Source organism: Martes martes, assembly GCF_963455335.1.
Source record: "Martes martes genome assembly, chromosome: 8".
In the NCBI taxonomy this organism is placed as follows: domain Eukaryota; kingdom Metazoa; phylum Chordata; class Mammalia; order Carnivora; family Mustelidae; genus Martes; species Martes martes.
The window spans coordinates 10,603,391-10,621,728 of record NC_137895.1 but is presented as its reverse complement, the minus strand read 5'-3'; the positions used below and the strand labels follow the sequence as shown (position 1 = coordinate 10,621,728).

Below are 18,338 nucleotides of genomic sequence, written 5' to 3'. Positions count from 1 at the left end.
GGCAGGGATGGGGGACAGGGCATAGACGGCCCCTCTGGATAGAGGAGTGATGGCGTTCCGCCAGACATTTTGGGGAAATTTATTCCGTCCCAGCAGACAATAGGGGCTGGATCAAGGTGTCAGCCAGGAAGCCCGTACACCATAGATTCAGTCTCTGAGGCGTGGGGGAGGGTGACCTTATGCCCCAAGCCTTTCTTTAAGGCTCCGCAAACATTTTTACTCCCGTCTAAAACACAGGAAGTTGCACAGATCTTAAGCGAGAGTCCAATTGATTTCTACTTATGCGCACACCCGGGCGACCGCCTCCGCAGTGGAGGTACTGAGTGTTCTCCATGCCTAGTCAAGACCCCTCCAGAGGCAGTTACTCTCCCATCCTCGATCCCAACGGGTTGAGTTTCAGCAATCGTGCTCTTCCCGTGAAGGGACCCACACAGCAGGTGCCCTTTGGTCTCTGGGGTCTTTCGCGCGGGTACCTGTGCCTGTAGATTGCCCGTTCTCGGTCCTGAGTGGTGCTCTGTTACGTGACCAGCCCATGGGGTAGGCATCTGGGACAGTTCCTGTTGGAGTTCACCGCTGCTGTGAACATGTGGGAGCACTTCTTTTTTTTTTTTTTTAAGATTGTATTTATTTATTTATTTGGCAGAGAGAGAGAGAGAGAGCCCAAGCAGGCAGAGAGAGCAGGCGCCCCACTGAGCAAGGAGCCCGATGTGGGACTCGATCCCAGGACTCTGGGATCATGACCTGAGCCGAAGGCAGCAGCTTAACTGACTGAGCCACCCAGGCGTCCCAGGGAGCACTTCTGATAAACACATTGGGCATTTCTGTTGGATTCATCCTCGAAGAGGGGGATGACCCCATCAGGGGGTTGGTCCCTGTGGGGCCTCGGTGATCTGCTGGGCAGGCAGCCCTCCCCATGCCAGTACCACAGTACCCTCCCGCCCATGCTGTGTGCCTTCCACACCCTCCACGGCACATGCTGAGATCAGTTTAATTTTAGCCAGCCTCTTGGAGGTGAAGTGGAAACCACTTTTTCGAGCTCGGTCTTCCTCCCGTTTCTAAGACAAATGAAAGCAGACGTGAAGTGAAAGCGAGCGCTAGGGAACACAGTGTTGTTGTTGGACTTGGTTGACCCCATGTTATGTATCGCTACCTTTATTGGGGTGATTTTGTATGATAAGATGAAAAATAATAAACATCAGGCATGTCAGGCTTTCCTGGAAAAGTTGCCGGCAAGGACAAGGAGCCACGTCGGAGACGACACTAGAGCAATGATCTCAGAAATGGGGAAGCCATGGGGACCAAGGCAAGCACAAAATCCACCTCACTGTAGAATTAAAACGAAACAAGGGAAGAAGTTAGAGCGGGGGGAAAAAAAACCCATAAAATATAAGTGTCATAAACTCCAACAAAGCAAAAATAATGTAAGCAATAATATCAGAGAAGTGGGAAGGAGAGGAGGTGGGAGAAAGCGGAGAGGGAATCCAACGTTAAAGACTCCATTCATTCTGATTAAATGGAAATATGTCACTTTTTGGTTTTACTCCAAATATTCCAAGTGAAAGATAAAATTGTGCAACTAGATACAAACAACCAACCCAACTATGTGCTACATACGAGAGACACGATTTAAATCTAAGGACACAGAAAGGTTGAAAAGGATAGAAAGACATACCACACAGGGCACCTGGCTGGCTCAATTGTTTGAGCGTCTGACTCTTGGTTTCAGCTCAGGAGATGATTCCCAGGTCGTGAAATCAAGCCCTATATTGGGCTCCTTGCTCAGTGCAGAGTCTGCTTGAATTTCTCTCTCTCCCTCTCCCTCTGCCCTTCCCCCCGGCTCATGCACTCTCTCTCTCTGTGTCTCATAAATAAATCTTTCCCAAAAAAAGAAAGACAGGGACGCCTGGGTGGCTCAGTTCGTTAAGTGGCTGCCTTCAGCTCAGGTCATGATCCCAGGGTCCTGGGATCGAGTCCCACATCCGGCTCCTGGCTCAGCGGGGAGCCTGCTTCTCCCTCCCACTCTGCCTGCTGCTCTCCCTGCTTGTATTCTCCCTCTCTGTTAAATGAATAAATAAAATCTTTTTAAAAAGGAAAGAAAGAAAGAAATACCACACAAACCATAACCAATCAAGTCTGCTACAGCTGTCCCAGAGTAGACCTGCAGATAAGAAGCATTACTAGAAATAAAAGGGACATGTCAGTCAGGAAGATATCAATCATCCCAAATGTGTCCATACCCCAGGGCAGAGCTTCAAAATACAAGCAAAACTTACCGGAACTGGGGCACCCGGCTGGCTCAGTTGGTGGAACATGTGACTCTTGATCTCAGGGTTGTGAGTTCGAGCCCCACGCTGGGTGTAGAGGTTACCAAAAAAAGAAATAAACTTGAGAAGTAGAATTATTTTTTCAAAAAGATGCTCATCACATGTCATTAGGGAATTGCACGTTAAATCAACTGTGAGATTACACATCTATTAGCATGGCCAAAATCCAGAACATTGACAACACCAAATGCTGTCGAAGATGTGGAGCCACAGGAGGGCTCATCCATGGCTGGTGGGAATACAAAAAGGTACAGCCACTTTGGAAAGACAGCTTGGCAGTGTCTGACAAAATTAAACAGACTTTTACCACACGATCCTGCTGTCGCACTCCTTGGTCTTTACCCAGAGGAGCTGAAAATTTAAGGTCACACAAAAACCCACGCATGGATGTTTGTGGCAGCTTTATTCACAATTGCCAAAAATTGGAAGCAACCAAAATATCCTTCATCAGGTGAACGAATAAATAAACTACGGTATCCCTAAGCAATGGTATATCTTTCAGTGCCAAAAAGGAATGAGCTGTCAAGCCATGAAAAACATGAAAGAACCTCGAATGTATATTCCTAAGAGAAGCTAATATGGAAAGACAAGATATAGTATGATTCTAACTCTGTGACTTTCTGGAAAAAAGCAAAACTATGCAGATGGCAAAAAAGATCAGTGGTTTCCAGGGGTTGGTGGGGAAGGAGGGATGAAGAGACGAGCACAGAGGATTTTTAGGACGGTGAGACTATTCTGTATGGTCCTCTAATGATGAGCCCATGTCATTTCAAATTCGTCCAAGCCCGTAAAACATACAACACCAAGAGTCAACCCTAATGTAAGCAATGGACTTTAGGCAATAAGCATTAGTGTAGTTTCGTTCTTGATAAAACAGGCCGTGGGTAGTGGCGGGAGCTACCTGTGCAAGGGATATATGGAAACCCTCTGAACCCTCCGCTCAGTTTTGCTGTGAACCTAAAACTGCCCTAAAAAATAAAATCTGGGCGCCTGGGTGGCTCAGTTTGTTAAGCGACTGCCCTCGGCTCAGATCATGATCCTGGAGTCGCGGGATCAAGTCCCGCATCCGGCTCCCTTCTCGGCAGGGAGTCTGCTTCTCCCTCTGACCCTTCCCCTGCTCATGCTCACTTTCTCTCTCTCTCATTCTCTCTCTCTCTCTCTCAAATAAGATCTTAAAAAGATAAAAAATTAAAAAATAAAATCCATGCTCCATCTATAAGAGCATCAAAAACATCAACTTCCAGGGCGCCTGGGTGGCTCCATGGGTTAAAGCCTCTGCCTTTGGCTCAGGTCATGATCTCAGGGTCCTGGGGTTGAGCTTCACATCGGGCTCTCTGCTCAGTGGCGAGCCTTCTTCCCCCCTCTTACTCTGCCTGCCTCTCTGCCTACTTATGATCTCTCTCTGTCAAATGAATAAATAAAATCTTTAAAACAAAAACAAGGGCGCCTGGGTGGCTCAGTGGGTTAAAGCCTCTGCCTTCGGCTCGGGTCATGATCCCAGGGTCCTGGGATTGAGCCCCACATCGGGCTCTCTGCTTGGCAGGGAGCCTGCTTCCTCCTCTCTGCCTACTTGTGATCTCTGTCTGTCGAATAAATAAATAAAATCTTTAAAAACAAAAACAAAAACATCAACTTCCTAGGCATACAGGTTTCCCCCACTACACAAGTGGAGTGTTGCTATGAAAACTTTTGTAAGCCGCAATCCTGTAAACTGAAGAACAGTTACCATTCATTTCTATGGAAACATGTCTGAGGGCTCCCAGACCCCAAAAAAACAACCTGTCTTTGGCTTTTCTGATAGCTGCGGACACATCTTGCTAAGAGATGCGTAGAATAAACCCAGATAAAGCAGAGATACGCAGAGTTCAAAGCTCTGGCGGCTGGATGCTGAGGGTAGTCCCAGGGAAGGAGCTCAGTGGGGTGACCCTTGCCACTCGGGGCGGGGGGGGGCGGGGGGGAGGCTGTTTCTATAATGGCTCCTTGCAAAACCAATGCTGAATGTTTTTGCTTTGGGCCTTTTTTTGTAAAACTGAAAATCTTCAGATTTCTTTCGGCTAGTGAAAACAGGTGCCAATGGAGGTCCTCTGTAAAAACGAAGTGGTGAGACACGAACTTTGGAAAATTGGGAAGGGGGGACCCCAAAATTGAACGGTGTGCAAGACCCCCACACTGAAAATACAAAATCAGATTTAGCATCAGGAAAATAGACACAGAGACCACGAGAAGATTCCATTCCACACCCACGAGAAAACCTTAAACAAAATGACAGAGAGTAACAAGTGTTGGCCAGGATGTAGAGAAACGAGAACGCTCTTCCATTGCTGATAGGAATGCAAAAAAAAAAAAAAGAAAAGAAAAAAAGGTGCAGCCACTTTGGAAAAGAGTTTAGCAGGTTTTCAAGAAGTTAAATATAGAGTTCCCAGATGACTCAGCCATTTTCACCCCAGGTATAAAATACCCAAGAGAATCGAAAATATATCTGCCCACACAAAAACTAACACATGATGTCCATCACAGCGTTATTCACAAGAACCCAAATGTGGAAACAAACCTAAGTGTCCAACAGCTGATGCATGAACAAACAAAATGTGTATATTCCTGCAATTAAATATTATCCAGCCACAAAAAGGAATGAAGTCCTGACACCTGCTACAACATGAACGAACCTGGGAGACATTATGCGGCGTGAAAGAAGCCAGACATATTTTGATTCCATTTATTTTTTTAAGAGTTTATTTATTTAGAGAGAGTGCAGGAGGGGAGTGGGGAGGAGGAGGGAAGGAGGGAGAAAGAATCTCAGGCAGACTCTGCTCTCACTCAGCACAGAGCCCGATGTAGGACTCTCTCTCGCAACCCTGAAATCTTGACATGAGCAGAAATCGAGAGTTGGATGCTTAACCGGCTGTGCCACCCAGACGTCCCTGGTTGATTCCATTTATATGAAATGTCCAGCAGAAGCAAATCCATAGAGAGAGAAGGTGACAAGCGTTTGTCAAATGCTGGGAGTGGGGACGATAATGAATGACTACTACTGGGTATGGAGTTTCTTTGGGGAGTGATAATAATAATTGGGAATTAGACAGTGGTACTGATTTTACAACTTTGTAAATATGCTAAAAAGCCACTAAATTGTACACTTTAAACTGGCGAGTTTTATGGCATGTGAATTATATCTCAGCTTCTGATTTTTTAATAACATTTTAGTGTCGAGCTACAATAAGATCGAAAAGAACTGAAATTAAATAAGATCTAAATAAATCAAGGGACATGTCATGTTTATGGACTAGAAGACTTAATATTGTAAACATATCAACTCTTCTCTGATTACAGATTCAGTTGAATCCCAATCAAAATCCCAGAAGCTTTCCCCCTGAAATCAGCATGCTGATTCTCAAACTTACACGGAGATGCAAAGGAAAAGCCATTATATAAAATACAAAAATAAAGGACAAAACCAGAGAACGTACCGTACCACATATCAAGAACAATTGTAAGTATTAAAATGTAGACATTGTGGTGTTGACATAAGAATAGACAAACAGATTAATGGTACAGAATAGAGTCCAAAAACAACACACACCTGATCTATGACAAAATGACACCACAGTGTGGTGCAGAATTTTCAGTAAATAGTGCTGGGTCAACTGGGCAGGACTGGGGAAAACGTGTGTGTGTGTGTGTGTGTGAGAGAGAGAGAGAGAGAGAGAGAAATCTCCCTCTGCCTTCCTCCTATAAGGACACATGTCCTTGGGGCTCCTGGGTGGCTCAGTAGGTTAAGTGTCTGCTTTCGGCGCAGGACATTATCTCACGGTCCTGGGATCGAGTTCCACATTGGGCTCCCTGTTCAGAGGGGAGCCTGCTTCTCCCTCTGCCCCACCCCCACTCACAAAAATAAATAAATAAAACCTTAAAAAAAAGGGTACATGTGGTTGTGTTTAAGACCCAACTAGATAAGCCAGGATAATCTCCCTATCTCAAATCCTTAACTTAATCACATCTGCAAACACACTGCAAGGGTTGGGGTGGGCACATCTTCAGGAGCCCATTTCTCAGCCTACCACAACCACTACCTCACACCATAAACAGAAATAAATTCCATACCTAAATGTGAAAGATTAAAACAATAAAGCCTTAGAAGAAAATACAAGAGCACATCTTCATGACCTTGGAACAGGCAAAGTTCTCTTAAACCAAAAACAAAAGCACTAACCATTAAAAATAAAAAAGCCATATGTATATGTAAATGGATGATACTAAAATTAAGAAATATGTTCAGGGCGCCTGGGTGGCTCAGTGGGTTGGGCCTCTGCTCTCGGCTCGGGTCATGATCTCAGAGTCCTGGGATCGAGTCCCACATTGGGCTCTGCTCAGCGGGGAGCCTGCTTCCCCCTTTCTCTGCCTGCTGCTCTGTCTACTTGTGATCTCTGTCTGTCAAATAAATAAACAAAATCTTTAAAAAGAAAAAAGAAGAAAGAACGAAAGAAATATGTTCAACAGGGGCACCTGGATGGCTCAATCAATTAAGCCTCTGTCTTCAGCTCAGGTCACGATCCCAGGGTCCTGGGATTGAGCCCCGCGTCAGGCTCTCCACTCAGCGGCGAGTCTTTTTCTCCTTCTCCCTCTGTGATCTCTGTCGCTTTCACTCTCTTGCAAATAAACAAATAAAATCTTTTTTTAAAAAAAGAAGAAGAGTTAAAAGACAACCCACAAAGTGGGAGAGGATATTTACAATACACACATACAACAAAAAACTTCTACTTTATATACATGTATAAATATAAAAATATGTGTGTGTGTGTGTGTGTGTGTATAAAGAGCTCCTACAAATCAATATGAGAAAGGCAGACATCCCAATAGAAACATAGGCAAGACTTAAACAGATAAAAGAGAATACCCAGATGGCCAGTAAATGCATGGAAAGGGGCTCAACCTCATTAGTAATCAGGGAAATGCAGACTAAAACCACAAGGCAACAGCACTGTACACCTACCAGAATGGCCACAACGAAAAAGGTCGAAAATGCAAGTCAGGGAGGATGTTGAGTAATCAGAACTGGTGGGAACGTAAATTGCTTGCTACCATCACCTTGGAAAATCTTTAGGGCAGCTTCTGCTAAAACAGAACATTAGCAGACCTTTGACCCAGCAGGTCTGTCCCTAGGTATACACCCAACATACTCACCAAAAGACACGTAGCACTCTAGAATATTAATAGCAACACTGTTTGTAACAGGCAAAACCTGTAAACTCTCCAAATGTCCATCAATGGTAGAATAGATAAAATGCGGACACCTGGGTGCCTCAGTCGGTTAAGTGTCCGACTCTTGATCTCAGCTCAGGTCTTGATCTCAGGGTCACGAGTTCAAGCCCCATGTTAGGTGTGAACTTACTTAAAAAGAGGGAGAATGGGGCGCCTGGGTGGCTCAGTCCTTAAGGGTCTGCCTTCAGCTCAGGTCATGGTCCCAGGGTCCTGGGATCGAGCCCACTTTGGGCTCCCTGCTCAGCGGAGAGTCTGCTTTTCCCTCTCCCTCTGCCTCTTCTCCTGCTTGTGCTCGCTCTCCCTCTCTCTCTGTCAAATAAATAAGTAAAATCTTTAAAAAAAAAAAAAAAAGAAAAGAAAAGAAAGAGAGAGAGAGAGAAAACTGTAGAATAGAGAAAATAAAGTGTGGTATATTCGCACACTGGAGGACCACACAGCAATGTGAGCAAATAGTGTACAACCATAGCGACAACACGGAGGGGTCCCACAAACATGGTGTTGAGCAAGAGAAGCTGAAGACAAAAGAGGATATGATTCTATTCACACAGAGAACAAAAATAGGTCAAAATTTAAGAGGTCAGGACAGTGGTTCCCTTTGTGGGGAGTTGCAAGGGGCACAGAGTTCATGAGGGGCTGGTGGTGTTCAGTGTCTTTTTAAAAATTATTATTTTTATTGTTTTTTAAAGGTTTTATTTATTTGAGAGAGAGAGAGAGAGTACCAGCGACGACAGGGCGCAGGGCGGTGGGGGGAGAGGGAGAAGGAGAAGCAGGCTTCCCGCTGAGCAGGGAGCCTGATGTGGGGCTCGATCCCAGGACCCTAGGATCGTGACCTGAGCTGAAGGCAGACTTAACAGACTGAGCCACCCAGGTGTCTTTATTATTTTTTATTTTTTAAAAGTAGGCTCCATGACCAAGATGGGGCTTGAACTCACGAGATTATGATTTGCCTGTTTGGGGCACCTGGATGGCTCAGTCCATTAGACGTCTGCCTCAGGCTCAGGTCATGATCTCAGGGTCCTGGGATCGAGCCCCACATCAGGCTCCCTGCTCAGTGGGAAGCATGCTTCTCACTCTCCCTCTGCTGCTCCCCCAGCTTGTGCTCTCTGGCTCTCTCTCTCTGTCAAATAAATAAATAAAATCTTAAAAAAAAAAAAAGAAAGAAAGAAAGAAAGAAAGAAAAAGATTCACATATTCTACCAACTGAGCCAGTCAGGTGCTCCTCCATGTCTTTACGTGGGTGCCGGCTGCTTGTCGTGTTCAGTCTGTACACACTTACGAGTTTTGCATGTATATGTAGAGTTATATCCAATAGAAAATTGTACCCACAAAAGTAAATTACACATACTAGTATAGGTCAAATGTAAAAATGTAATAAAGTGACAAAGTAAATGCAGGATGTATATTGCATGCCACCATTGGTTACAAAACATGGAGGGGGTGTGAATATGCGTGCGCGGGTGTGTATAAGTGCATGTATATATGCAAACATATGCAGATATATACATATGCAGACTTCATCCCTTGACGGAATCTAGAAGCTGCCATCAACTTACTGTCTTTCAGAGCGGGACCCGGAGGCCTGCGTGACATTTTATCCAGGAAGTACATTTTCAAAACTATTAAATAGTTCACACATATGAAAGTGTTTACAGAAAGACAATAAACACCTAAAAAAAATGTCTGAAAAACCAGTATTTGGAAAGTACTGGGAAGTGGCAAGGTCCACAGGATACCTCATTTGGGTTTCTTTTTTTTTTTTTTTTACTTTTTTTTTTAAGATTTTATTGATTTATTCCTTGAGAAAGACAGAGAGAGAGAGAGCATGAGTGGAGAGAGGGAAAAGCAGACTCCCCGCTGAGCCTGGAGCTCCATCCCAAGACCCTGGGATCATGACCTGAGCGGAAGGCAGATGCTTAACAGACTGAGCCACCCTGGTACCCCCTCATTTGGGTTTCTGTTGGGATCAGAGAACTACGGGGGAGGGGGTGGCTTACGCGCACCCCCTCCTTTACAGGCCAGGAAACCCGGAGGTAGAACGGCAGCCCAAGTGTGCGCAGCAGGCCCCCCTCCCCCCAGGTTTGACTCCGGCTTGAGGACAGTGGGCGGGGCTTTGCAGTCAGATGGGGGTGGAAGGTTGTGTGACCTCTGAGCCCGGCTCTGCTAGTCTGAAAAGTGGGGACAATAACCCCCACTCCGTTCAGATGTCATCAGAACCGAGGTATGTGGGTGGAGAGCGGGAGCTCTCTAAGTGACCGCCTCACGCCTCCTGCAGGGAGGGGACTGCCCGGAGTCTCCGCGCGCTCTGGTCCAAAAGGGACACACGGTGGCGCCCTCACCCCGCGGGTCCCGCGAAGTCCCACCCTCCGAGGGCCGTGGAGGCTGGAGGGAGGGAGAGGTGGGAGGAAGCTGCGTGGACACACTCAGCTCAGGCTTCTGGGCCCTGGGGTTGGAAGGGTGAAAGGCGGAGGGCGTCCCTGCTCAGGGAGGCAGGACCGTAGGGACTGGCTAAGCCCAGGAAGGAGGGAAAAGGGGAGAAAACGGTCCATCGGGCTCTTGGTTAAGATCTTGCCGTGTGTTGAGGGGCGGTCCCCTAAAAGATAGGTCCACCTGGAACCCGTGAATGAGACCTTATTCAGAAAAAGTGTCTTTGCAGATGTAATTAACACAAGACTCTTGAGATGAGATCATTGGATTACCCAGGCGGGTCCTAAACCAATGACAGGTGTCCTTGGGAGGGAAGACACAGACTGGGAGAGGGCCATGTGGTCGCAGTAGAGGTTGAAGTGACGCGGCCCTGAGCCAAGGAAGCCAGCAGAGCTGGAAGAAGCAAGAAAGTGCCCTCCCCCTAGAGCCTTCCAGGGGAGCTCGCCTGCCAACACCTTGATTTCAGACTTCTGGTCTCCAGAACCAAGAGGAAATAAATTTCTGTTCTAAGTCACCTAGTTTGTGGTCATTCGTTCTAACGGCCCCAGGAAACCAATACCTGTTTAAATTCTTTTGCCACTGCTCAGGCCGCTGACTCCCAGCCCCAGTAGCCTACAGGACAGCACCCGAAGCCCCCTAGCTCCTGATCCCACGATTTGCTCCCCAAATCCAAGCTCCACCGTACCCACGGCTTCCCAAACATGGGCTCTTTCACACCTCTACGCTTTTGCTTTTGGTGGCCCACTGCCTGGGGTGCCCCTCCTTATGGGTCCTCCCACCCCCCATACAACTCCTATACACCCTTCAAAGGCCTCCTTAAACATCCTCTCCATCTCTCCCCAGGACCCTTGTGCCACTCCTCACCGGAGTGTTCCGCTGAGGCCCAGAAAGAAGAAGAACCTTCAGAAGTGGCAGAAGGATCTGAGCCCCGCCTGCACTGTGGCTCCTCCCGTGGGGGTCCCAGTCGAACACTGCCGATGCCTCCCCTTATCCGCACCGCAGCTCCTGGCCCCAAATTCATGGCTGGCTCTTCTGTGGATTCTGAACCTTGTCAACACAGCCCTCCAGTGAGCAGGAGTGACCCGATCACACGATGCTCTCCCCACTAGGAAGCACCTGAGAAACTCTCTTTACTTCCCTCACTCAGTGATAACTGGGCAATGGAAGGGGTTCCGTAAACCAGAATGAATGAGCGAGCCATTCTGAAGGACAGAATGGTTTCCAAGGATGTCAGGTCCTGGGAATGTGTCACTCTCCTCAAAGGCAAGAAGAAATTATGCAAATCTCTGAAGCCAGACTTTTTGCCCTCTCCCTCCCTGCCTCCTTCCTCCAACCACCTCCACCCCCCCCCCCACACACACACCAGGTTTCTGGGAGGGCACTGGGCTCTCCAGAAAATGCCCCAGGCTCTCTAGTGGCCCGTTTCCTGATTACAGACGAAACTAGAGCTTAAAGACAGGTGAATCACTGGCAGCCACCAGCCAGGGCCTGTTGGGGTGTCGGGCAGGAAGGGAGAAACCAGGCTCCCCCACCCACCTCCCCTACTCCTGCCACCCCCAGCCCCGCCATCACTGTACAACTTTGCAAACCTCTGTAGTCTTGGCCATACAAGGTGGAAAGTGCCGAGCCCGGGGTGCAGGCGACTTTGAGCAGCACCAAGACTGTCCCCACTCCCAGAACCCACTCGGCCACACCCAGATCCCAAAGAACCCACAGCCTAAACAGCTTGTAAACCCTCTTCCCATCCCTGGCGACTTACCAATGACACCCAGGTACAGCAGCCCCATTTGAGCAGTAGAGAAACCAGCTCAGGGATCAGGAACTACTAAGACCATCGTCAAGTGTTCCTAGCGCTGGAGGCAGAGGTGGGGGAACTATAGAACCCAATAGTTAAGAGCCCAAGTCCAGGTTCAAATTCTAAGTCAACTCTGGCAAGTCTCGGGATCCTGGCAAACTTGGGCACATTTCTTAGCTCCTATTGGCCTCAGTTTCCCCGTCAATGAAATGGGAGTCCTGTGGCACCTGGGTGGCTCAGTGGGTTAAAGCCTGTGCCTTTGGCTCAGGTCATGATCCCGGGGTCCTGGGATCGAGCCCCGCATCTGGCTCTCTGCTCAGCAGGGAGCCTGCTTCCCTTCCTTTCCTCTCTCTCTGCCTGCCTCTCTGCCTACTTGTGATCTCTGTCAAGTAAATAAATAAAATCTTTTTAAAAAAATAAGTAATAAATAAATAAATAAATAAATAAATAATAAAATAAAATGGGAGTCCCTCTAAGTACCTGCACATCACAAGATTGTTGTAAGGATCCCGTGAGCTGACACAGAGAAGGCTTAGAACAAGCAACGCATCCTCTATAAACAGTGGCTGTTTTTTAAAGGGTATTTTGGAGGAATCTTTTCCCAAGGACAAAGCATTTGGAAGAATCCTTGTCATCAGAGAGGAATGTTCCCCACACCTGTCTGGTAGAAAGCTCAGGCCTGGGGCCTCCTTATAAATCCTGAGGCCTGCCCCCCCACCCCCCCACACACCTGCCAGGTCAGAGTCTGGGGGTGGGAAGCTGATGTTTTTAATAAGGGCCCCCAGGGTTCCTTGAATCAGGCAAGTCTGGAGATCTCAAAAGACTTGGAAAGTCAAATCTGAAGATTCGTCTGGTAACATACCTTCCGCCCACCCATCAACAGGTCCTTGGGAGGGAAACCAACTTTCTCTTTTTCCCAATTAGTAACACCACTTCTTGTAAACCAGTATAAGCACTCACCAGCTATACTAAATGCTAAACTCATTCCATCCATCAACAGCCCTCTAAGGCAGGTTCTCTCTCTAGCCCCATTCTACAGAGGCAGAAACTGAGGCCAGGGAACTTGGCAGAGCCAGGACTTCATTCACCATCCCAGCAGCCCCAGCTTCTCGAGGACGTGCCTAGACGCTCTGGGACAGGTGTCTCAGGAACCCGCAGTCTTCTCCAGCTGCTTCGCAGAGCTAGAGGCCAAGGTCCCGGTCCCAGGCCCCAGGACCTTCCCTTCTACCTTGGCCATGAAGCCACACCAAATCCTGTGGGCTCCTTTAACTGGACTCCCCTCTGCCTCCTGGCCTAGGGCAGAAGAGGGCTCTCCAGAGCCAAGGCAAGTCCAGGCTTTGAGGCATCCCCCATCCCATCCTGTCTCCCCTCGCTCCCTCACCTGCTCCTTTCTCCAGCCCCATCGTGTCACTAATGTTTTCTCTGGAAGTGCAGTGCCTTTGACCAGGCTGTTTCCCCCGGCCAGGCCCACCCTTTCCCGATTGTGAGCTTCCATGTTGAGAGGGCAGCCTCCTCCAGGAAGCCCTCCCAGGCTGCCGCTCTGGGTTAGCTGGCTCCTCGGTGCCCGCACCGCCCTCTAGGGCATGACTGCCTCAAACAGGGATGATGCTGTGACCTAAGGATCTATCTCCAGGTACTCTAAGCTGGTGGGGAAAGCGGGGAGGAGGAGCAGAGACAGAGAGCAAGTGTCACTCACCTCCTTCTGGGCAAGGCAGGGGAAGAGGGACAGGGCCAGTCTCCCTGCCCTGCCTCTTCCACTGGCCATGACCCCAGGCCCTTAGTCAATACCTGTTGGGCAACCACAGCACACACTGGCAGGGACTGACTGGAGGGGGAGGAGGGCGGAACTGTTTGCTTCCTGAGGGGCAACTTTGGCCAGCCCCACCCCTCCTTCTGCATCCCCCCCCCCCCAGACACACACACACCTGTGCTTGGGCCCGGGGCTTGGATCACGGAGGGATTCCTTGAGGTGTGACTTCTTGATGGGTGGTCTCTCCAGGGGTCCCAAGCCTCCAGGCAGCCCCTGCCCCATCCTCCGGGGGACCCTGCAGGAACGAGGCTGACGTTGTCGCTGGCCCGTGGCCCTTGCCCACAGATGAGAGCCTGTGGCTTCCAGAGCCCGGTCAAGCCAGAGCTGAAGTCTTGTGGCCCCAGCGAGGCAGGATGGGGTCTGGCCTCCTCCCTCCCAGCTCCCACAGCCCTCCCCTCTCCAAGCAAGGGAGGGCGCTGGGGTGGGGGGAAGAGAATGGGGCGGGGACGCCCAGAAGGTGGGGGTGGGGGCTGGGCTCTGGAGCCAGGGATGCTTCCTGCGGACATTCTGGACATTCGACTCCCACATTCCAGGCCATTCCAAAGACTCCTCACTCCTCCTCCCTTCTCCCTTCCCCATGAAGGGGGAGGGCAGTGGCCCGGGTCTGAGCTAGCAGGCACAAGGGGGCCTCTCGGGGAGGGACTGAGGTCTGGACTGGAGGGGCTGCCCCGAGTCCTGTCCGAGGCACCGCCCCAGGGGTCCTTGTGATTCTCATAAACAGGAAGTTCCCCCCCCCCCACCGTTGCAGACAGGCCCCTGTGTGTGCAGACGCTGGGCTCTGGAGGCCCAGCGGTCCTTGACCTCTCCGGCTGCTTCCTGTTAGCTGGGCCAGAGGAGAGAGAGGGAGACAGAAATGGCCCGAGATGGGGAGAGGCCTAAGGGAGTGTGAGAGCAGCGGAGACAAGCACAGTGAGGCCGAGAGGGGGGAGGCCAGAAGTCTGGCCCATAGTAGGTGCTCAGGAAATAACGTGGCCTGCGGCTGAGTAGGGAGGAGCGGGCCACTCTGGGGACAGAAGCACAGTTAGAGGAGACAGAGGCACACCACTCTCACTAAAGCCTGGCACGTAGTAGGTGCTCAGCATGCACGGGAGGCCTATGTTTAGGGTAGGCAAGAAGGGAGTGTTCTTGGGGGAGTAACACTACCGAGGGGGAGGGGATAAAGGGGCTTCCCTGGCCTGGCTGCTCCCTGTGTGCGGACAGCCCCCCAAGACTCAGCATCCCATTGTCCCTGTCTGGCCCCTACCCACACCACCCCCCACGGCTGGCTGGGCCAGGCCACTGTCTCAAGGCCCTTTATTTTTAAAATCCCTGTGGTGTTCCCACCCCAAACCGAAGGAGCGGTGCCAGCCACAGATCGGCCTGCGGCCTGGGCTCAGGGCCCAGAGGCACTGGGGGCGGGGCATCCGGCCAGCCCGCAGCTGCTGGGACAATTCCGGGAGGACAGCAAGGCCAGCAAGGCTCCTGGGATGCCCCCACACTGGGCCCAAGGGGTTAGAGCCCAGAGGCCCCCTGGGGCAGCAACCCGAGGAGCATGTTAAATCCAGTGGTATGTTCTTCCCCCCAGCAAACATCCGTGTCCCCCACAGTCCACCAGACAAACATGAGCACAGCACCTACTGGGGGTTGAGGAAGGACCAGCAGGCTCAACCTCAAGAGGGGTGACAGGTGGGGTCTTGCAAGGATGCAAGTGCGACAATTGTGGAGCAGTTCTGGAAAGGGCCCCCAGCTCCTCCCAGGCAGTGTGGCCTTGGGCATGGCATGCGGCCTCTCTGAGCCTCCAGCTCCTCCAGTAAGACGGAACAGTGAGAGCCACCGCAGAAAGCTGTGTGCCACCTCCCTGCGCAGCAGTGAGCAGGGCAGCAGTGGTTCCTGCCCTCGGGGAGCTTAATGTCCTGGGTGGAGGGGAGGGGCCCCTGTATGAGCAAGGTCATGGTAGTCTCTTAAGACACGGAGGAGAGGCACAGGAGGGCGTGTGCCGGTGAAGGCCGGTGAGGCTAGGGGTGGCGCCAATGTTCATTTAAATGGGTGGTCTAGGGGCGCCTGGGGGACTCAGTCGTTAAGTATCTCTCTTCCGCTCAGGTCATGATCCCAGTACCCTGGGATGGAGCCCCATATCAGGCTCCCTGCTCAGTGGGAGGCCTGCTTCTCCCTCTCCCACTGGCCCCTGCTCGTGTTCCATCTCTCACTGTCTCTTTCTGTCAAATAAATAAAATCTTTAAAAAAAGAAAGAAAGAAACAATAAAAGGTAAAATGTATATCCCCTTAAATAAATAAATAAACGGGTGGTCTAGCAGGCTTCCGAGGAGGTGAATTGGGGCTGACGAGGAGGCCAACTTTCACTTACCTTGGGGAAGAGTGTTCCGGGCAGAGGAAGGGCAGAGGAAGATGCCGTGCAAAGGCCCTGAGGCAGGGATGGAGGGAGAGCCTCAGATCATGGGTGGAAAAGGACTTTGTAAACTCTGGGGGGCTGTGCACTTGCCCTTCCAAGCCTTCTTGGTATTGTCATTGTGTCAGTTCTGGGAAGGAGACAGGAATGTCCCATACGCTCAAACCACCGCTGAGGGCCGTCTAGGCATCTGTTCCCCTTCATTTACTCCACCTAGAGAATGCCAGGCTGGCTGGCTGGCCAGCCGAGGTGCGTGGGCCCTTGGCCTACAAAGGGTGTTCACTCCGGCCCAACCCGTTTTCTCCTTTGATCCTCCCAACGGCTATGAGGTAGAGGAGGAGGGGCGCTTATTATCACTGGGTCCATTTGACAGACGGGGAAACCGAGACCGGGGGTGGGCGCTAGATGGTGGCGGCGCCTTGCTGAGATCACCCAGCTCATTAAGGGCAAAACAAAGCCATGTGCCCAACTAGCCTGGTTCCCAGGCAAGTCCGTTTCCCCTCTCAGTCGTCCCTTGAGACTTTCCCCGGGCCTCCCCCAAAAAGCATTTCCCTACCTTACCCCAACATCTACGTTGGCCCCCACAAACCAGCACGCAGACTCCACCAGGAGGTACCAGCCTCCCCCCAGGCTCTCGCCAGAGAAGAATGTGGCCTGACCCTCCCCGCGGGAGCTCTGGCCAGCAGGCCTTGGCAGAAGAGACACTGGCTGAGTCAACAAGAGACTGGCAGGGGCTCAGCCTGCCCACCGAGTAGAGTCAGAGACCAAGAGGGGGCTGCCCATCTCCCGCCCCTCCCTCTCCAGGCCACCTACCCTCCTCCTGGTCTCGGCAACCCCCAACCCGCTTAACCCCTGCAGGCCTGCCCAGGAGGTGGCCTGGTGAGAATCAGTTGGTCAGTCCCCTGCAGAGAGGTGCTGTGCGACCTCAGGTAGGCCGCTCCACCTCTCTGGGTCTGTTTTCTCACCCGTGAGACCCTCTACTCACCCCTGAGGTGGTCGTTGGCTTTGTGAATGAATAAAGGTTATTCTGCACAGAAAACCGCAAGCCACTGTGTCTCTGCGAGCTGCAGGGGGCGCTCCTGAGTCCAAAGGCAAGAGCTGTGCCCTGTTGCCTGTGCCAAGTAGGTACTTACGGAGGGCTTGCTGGGGTGCGACAACTGAGCCCATGGAACGACACAGAGAAGGACAAGAAGGCTGAACACCTGCGATCATCATGACCCACATCCCCAGCCTGTGTGTGCAAAGGTCCTTTCCCAGCTATCTTCCTTGATCACAGGCATTGTTATTCCCATTTTACAGATGAGAAAACGAGGCCCTTGGAGGTGAAGGAACTGGCCCCATCCACAGCTGGGACTAATGGGAGCCAGGTCTTCTGACTCCTATGGGGGACATTGGGAGAGGGGGATCCCCTGGGGGCCTCTGTGTACAGCACCAGGAGGTGGAAGGCCGTAGAGTGAGCAGGGGTTATGGGGAGTCAATTTTGGCTCCATTTCAGGGAGAAATTCTTAATTGGCAGAGCTGTCCTCTCGGGGTGAGCTCCCAGTCACCAGAAAGGTAGAGACAACACCCAGCAGTCAAGGCTGCTTCTGAGCAAGTCCGGCCCCAGGAGGACACGTGTGTGGCCCTTCCCAGACACTGAGACTGACAGAACAGGGTCCCTCGTGGCCTCAGAGCCTTTGCCCTCAAGGCAGCCGAGCACTGGGGACACCACAGGCCTGGGCTTGAATCCCGTGGGACCACTTCCACACTGTGAGAGGTTGAGGAAGTCACTTAACCTCCTTGGCCTCGGTTTCCTCATCTGTACAATGGGGGCGTGAGGATTAGAGCAAACCCAAGTAAAGCGCCGAGCCCAGAGCTCAAGCTCAACCCAGACACTTAGGTGGTGTTTCACGAATGCTCTTCTGCCTTCTGATAACTTTCCTCTTGCCATCAGTCTCGGAGAGGAAGGAGAAAACCAGGAGCTGAGAAGAGGTGGCAGGGAGGAGGGTCATTGGATGAGCCCAAGACTTGGAGCCCCGGGATTGAGCCCCAGCTCCACCAGGAACAGGATACCTGCTTCCCCTCCGCTTCAAGAGACCACGTCCTTAAAAGCCCTTCATTGACCCAAGCAGGCCAGCTCTTGTTAGAAGAAAACAGATGGACCCATGCATCCCGGAATGAGCCTTAGGGTGAGAAAGGAACCCCGAACCCCATCTAGATGGGGCCACATGAAGCCCCAAGGGCTGGGCGAGGTGGCTGGGGGGAGGTGATCCTGGAGATGGTCAGGCCAAGGCAGCGCTGGCTCCCAGCCCACGGGCCTATCTCTCAGGCCAGGCTGGACCGCAGAGAATAGTCCATTGT

At 51.0% G+C, this 18,338-nt stretch overlaps 1 long non-coding RNA gene across 1 annotated transcript; it reads right to left on the bottom strand.

Annotated features, from left to right (window-relative positions):
• Positions 1-614: 614 nt before the first annotated feature.
• LOC308348273 lies at positions 615-14,013 on the bottom strand. Its single transcript, XR_013967323.1, has 4 exons — positions 13,728-14,013; positions 6,828-6,970; positions 2,274-2,351; positions 615-1,324 (listed from the first exon to the last, which is right to left on the bottom strand). It is a non-coding gene; the product is annotated as an uncharacterized lncRNA (long non-coding RNA).
• Positions 14,014-18,338: the final 4,325 nt, after the last annotated feature.